The sequence below is a fragment of the Argiope bruennichi genome, chromosome 9 (genome assembly GCF_947563725.1).
Source record: "Argiope bruennichi chromosome 9, qqArgBrue1.1, whole genome shotgun sequence".
Lineage (NCBI taxonomy): Eukaryota > Metazoa > Arthropoda > Arachnida > Araneae > Araneidae > Argiope > Argiope bruennichi.
Window position 1 is genome coordinate 67,560,701 of NC_079159.1, and position 6,080 is coordinate 67,566,780.

Here is a 6,080-nt window from a genome sequence, read left to right on the forward strand (position 1 = left end):
TCATCGATTCCAATCAATGTGAGTGAAATGAAATCAAAGGTATTTAGTGCAAATGCCAATTTTTTTCCTTTTGTCGATGAATAGTCATCTACACAAGATATTGTCATTAAATGGGCACACTATTTTGGCTTCGACAAATCACACATATTATTCAGAGTTCATCTCACATATACAAAATAGAATTATTATTATCGTTGCTGATCAAGGTAAGTTATGGGCAAAGGAAATTTTCCATTGCAAACAGTAATTTTTCTATTTAATCAGTAAATTGACAATTGAAATTTTGGTTATGCAAGTGTAATTACTTTATCAAAATATATACCCCCAAAACGTTCGTCACTTAATAGATCTACCAGCGTAGCATGTAGAATTAAGCGAATTCCAGCTTCTTAAGTAAATGAGGAACGACAAGCACGCTCATTGCGTGCTGGTGCGTTCACGAATAGCAAATTCACATCCTTCAAAATCTCAAGACCAACATGCGGCAAGAATGAGGCAACTATTCTTGACAGAAAGCCAAATGGAGAAGGTGTGCTCATTCTATGCATTCCCATTATTTCCACTGACATGCCTTCTGATTTCAAACGACTGCAGTTCCTCATTTGACTTGCATTCTCAATAATCATCAACAGAGTGCATGGCCAATCACTTCAAGTATAGATTAAATCTGGAAAATCCATGTTTTTCACATAGCCAGTTGTACGTTGGATGCTCAAGAGTCAAACCGCTGAGAAATGGATTTGTTTTTACTGAAGACGGAAAAACAAAAAATATTGTCTACCCTAAAGAACTTGAATAATAAACTTTAAAAAATAGAATAAAAATTCTTTATACTTCTCCTTTATATATCATTCAATTTAAATGAATGTATTCATTGTCAACAAGAAAATAAATATTCTTTCTGTCATTTCTAATTAAACAAGATAGTTATTTCATTTGATATTTCTAAAATTATTTCTTTTGCAGCAGCAATGCGCCATGTACCAGCTAGTATTATAACAAATTAACCTCCTAATTGTCAATATGACATGTCATGCAAACTGCCAAACAATGGTTGAAATTTCATATACAAATCCCCCCCCTCTCCTTTTTTTTTCTTTCAAAGAATGATTGTTTCTCCTTCCACTGTCTCTGATTGATATCCCAGTAATTACTAGGACAGATGCTCAGTTTACATTAAGTTTTTTTTTTTTTAAATATTTATTGTGTTTTTTTTTTTTTTTTTTTTTTTTTCCCTTCCTATCAATTGCTAAACACCAGAATATTGGAAAGTTTTAAGAAACAATTATTAAGATAATATTTGATGAATCCAATTTGGATTTGACACTTTAAATTTCTTTTCATATTGCAAATTCTTCTATCTTGTTAGAAATTAAATTAGTTTAAAACAAAATTTCGGTGAGTACGTAAAAAGAAATGCATTGATTTTTTTTGAAAATTGCATTTGTTTCATTATGAAGTATTCTTCAAAGTTCAATCTTTTTTCCTTCTATTATTTAAAACAAATTTTATTAATATATTGATCCGGCGTCCTGGATAGGGGTAGCTCGTCTTCCCCGTGATCTTTGCGTCCCGGTTCGGACATAGCTGTTCTGTGTTCTATCTGTGAGGTGTGTGAATGTGCCTCACCCTTCCCTGATAAAAAGGGGTTGTGCACGCGAATGTGACACATGAAGTAGCTAAGTCGTACTCTTGGCGCTATTGAAAAAACAAGAGACGCTCACTCGTCTTAAATCGCCGACAGATAACTGTCAGCGGGCTTGTAAAAAGTGCCATAAGTAGCAACAACATTAATATATTGAATTAAATATTTGTGCTTTAAAAATAGTAAGGCAATTTGAAAATATGCAGAAATTATTATTGCTTAATTTATGATTGAGAAAACATTAATTTTTAAAGAATGCCATTAAAAGTTCCTTTTAATTAGCAAATACAGGATTTAATTGTTGCATTCATGGTAATGCAACATTTTTCTTTCCTTTATAGCATTCACATTTAATGTAAACAACGAATGTATGCTTGCTAAAGGGCCTTAGGGGAATTAAGAGAGATTTTGATTTGGTCTCTGTTAGCTATACATCTACAATATTTGTAAATATTAATTAATAAAAGAATATCTTGTTCAAGTAAATATGCTCAGTAGTCCTTAGTCCTACTTGTAGTCCTTATTCTGTTTAGATATTTTGAATTTGAAAATTTTGGTATATTTTCTCTATAAATTATTTTCTTTAATGTATCTTTGTACAACTTATTCAACTTTTTTCAGTTTTAGGTACTAATAAATAAATGTGAACACTTGTCTTTACTTATATAAAGCTCAATGTGTGTATGTGTATGTGTTGGCGCTCTACAGGCCAGACCGTTTGACCTACAGCTACCAAATTTGGTACATGTATACCTTGGAGGTCGGAAATATGCACCTGTGGTCCTTTTTTTTTAATTTTTAATTAGAATTTTAATTATTAATTAAAAACTAACTTTCCCGCCCAAAACACATTTCCCCACTGCCAAATGAGTAAGGCTTAGGGTTTTTATTTCCACGCTAACAAGGTTAGGCTTAGCGTTTTTCGACCTATTATTTCAAATGATTCTGTTTATTTTCTTAATGTTTGATGGATTTAAAATTAAATATTGTTAATTAATCGATCTGTCATTCAAATAAAACAGAACAAAGGAAATTAAAAATTTCTGAACTACATAGCGTTACCCCAACTAATGTAGAAAAATTTGCGTTACTATAACTGGCGTTGAAAATTCACGCATGCGCATTGTGTTCTGATTGTTGACAACTAATTTCAACGGATGCGGACTTGATTTAAATTATTTTTAGGTTAGTTGTATGCTTTTGTAATTAAATTTTATTTATATTAGTTACATATTTTTTGTATATGTTTATAGTTTTACGTACATCGTCTTTTAAGTAGTTTTTTAACCTGTTTTTGACCGATTATTTTAAACGATTCTATTTATTTTCTTATGTTTGATTCATTTAAAATTAAACATTGTTAATTAATAGATCTTCTCATGATGAATCAGAGAAAAATTTTTTGACAAATTCTTGAGATATTACATAAATTAAGAAAGATATTCTTTAGTACTCATAAGGTTTAAATGCTCAGTGACTCTGTTTTCAGTAATCACATTATAAAAAAATGCTTTGTTTCAGTAAAAAATATTATTATATTAATTGTAGATTAATCATTTCCACTTTAATTTAAAGCAGAAATTCTACGGGAGCTAACAGAAAATTAGAGAGATATATATTACGTTATGACTGAAGGCCTTTATAATATTATGAGTAAATTATATCACTCTCAAAATTTGAAATTTTAAAATATTTTGATGAAGAAGTTATTAAAGTAGGAATTACATAAAATATTTTATTATTAAAATTTTAACGAGCATTAAGATTGGCGAACCGGCTGGTCGCCAAAGGCGGTTAGTTCTTGAAATAAAATTCTCTATTTTCAAATAAATTAAAAATTTCTTAAGCTTTAATAAATATATGTTTACATTACACCTAAATGAATTAACACTTGAAATTTGGGGGGGGGGGGTTCTTAAATCATATGATTCTTGGAAAATTGATAATTTTTTTCCCCTGATTTATTTTGTATGGTTTACACTTCGCATCATTTTTTTCCTTTCAATTTTGTTCTTTTAGATTCTTTCTAACAATATTTTTCTGAATTCTTTATTTTATTTTTATACTTTTTAATTCTTATATTAGTGACAAACACAAAACCATTTTTATTTTTGGGCTTTGGAAAAGTTTTAAAATTATTTTGGTTCTAATAGGAAATGTTTGCTTTGCTCTCAAAAGTGCCATGTTTACTATCAGAACAATATTTGTTTCAATTTTTTAGCTCTGCAAAAAGTCGGTTTCTTTCTGCTTTTTCAATTTTTTTTTAAACTTTAAAAAGGGCCATTTTTTTAGTGGAATTTTTGTTCAATTTCTTTACTCTAAAAAGGTTTTTTTAAAAAAATTATTTATTTATTTATTTGGTTAATTTTGTTTCAATAATGACTTATTTCAAAGGAAATTAAATCCCCCCCACCCACAAGACTTTTTTGTATGTTGTATGTATGTAATTACAGTTGCCATATCTTAATGGTATTTTTGTATGTTGCTCTTAAATTGAAATAACGATTTTTGATTTACTATGAATGATTAGCAAAATTTTAAACAAGTAGCATCAAAATATTTACGTATAGAATCGATATCTTTTTTCTTTGGATCGAAGTTAAGAGCTAATTTCTTCTAAACATATTACATTTTAGAATTCTTATAATTCCAATCCAAAGAGAAAGATCTATTTCGAGCAATTAGAGAAACCAACTTCTAACTGAGGTTTGTATAAGGAGAAAATTTGCTATTCCCAGATCTCAATATATATAGTGAGAAATAAATTACAGTTGCCATATCTTAAAAATTGAAAAACTGTTGTCTTCAAGATATGTTTGAGTAAAAGAATAACATGCCTTAAATTTTTTTTAGTTCTAAGTGTAAATTATGAACACAAAATGTATTTTTTTTTTCTTCTTCTTCTTTAAGAATCCTGATAAAGTAAGATTAATAAACTTGTTGACATGAGATTTATATTTATAGTGATGAGTAAAATACCGAGTCCTTAATTTTTAAATAATAGAATATCTTTAGCATATGAATTTAAAATACCAAGCAAGTAGAAAATCAATTTAGAAATTACAGCTGAATTTTTATCTGTATAGAAAAAAGTGGAAAAATGGCATGGGCACAGAATTATCAATGGATAGGGGTTTTCGATAATATTGTAGATTATTTACAAAACCTTGTTTGCAACTATTCTACATTCTGTTCTATTTAATACTTCTTTATTATGATAGAAAGAAACGAATATTTATACTTTTTGCTTTAAAGTATTTGCTAAGAGTGGGAGCTTAGTATACTATAGGAATTACTTTATGTTTTTCTTTTAATAGTCTGGGTTTTGAAACAAGAATAAAAACGAATAAAATATATTTTATGGCAAAATTTTAAAAAGCTTTTCGAAACTTAAATTCTAGAAAAAATTAATCACATTGTCGACAAGGGTAGTAATAAAATGAATGAGTTCTGATCTCAGAGAAGGAGAAATATCAGAAGGAGGTTCTGATATTTTTCCGAGCTTGCTAATGTGCTTAAAAAAAAAAAAAAAAAAAAAAAAAAAATCCTTTAAGAAATATTAAAACAATTTCTGTATTTTGCTTAAATTTTAGTGTTAGGTAAATTCTTAAACAAATCGATGAAAATAAAATTTTATCTATATGGTTATTAACAAATTAAAACTTTTGAATACTAGCACATGATTTCCAATAATTGCAAAAAATGGTTTAAGGTTTCTTGATAAATAAGACATTTTGTAGAGTATGGAGCTAGTTAGATTTGATTAAAAATTTGAAGTGCACTTTCATTATTAAACGCTTCAGTGAATAAATTGTTTCCAAAAATATAAAAACAAATTCTTAGAAAGGTTGTATTTAAAACCGTACAATACGATTTAAGGTGTCGAAATACTGAAAATTGTAGCAAGTAACATATATTACTAATAAAAAAAACGAGGAAAAATATAATATAAATTATTTTTAAGAAATTTTTATTTATTATTTTTATTAATTTTAATTAAAAATTAGCAAAAGTGTTAATTAATGTAAGTATTAATTAATATTATGAATATTATACTATTGTCAATAATAATTCATTTATTTATTATGAAAATTTTAATAGTAAAAATGTTTTTATTAATTTTGAGCAATAATTCCATTTGAGTTCCGGATCCAGACATCGGAATGGGTCTGTGGTTTCGAAACCACACGAACACATCTCACTCATCCATAGTTGCTTAGCAACCAGTTTGTCTTTCATTTTTTTCCTTCTTTATAATTTCGATTCTTTTCTCGTTTGAATTGTAGACAGTATCTTTATCTAAAGGTTATAGACACTATTATATAAATTTGGTGGAATTTTATTTTGAAAAATATGAATCTTCTTTAAAATCTGCTTTAAAAAAATACGAAATTTACTTAAGAGAAAGAGAATGAAATGTTACACTTCAACCGCA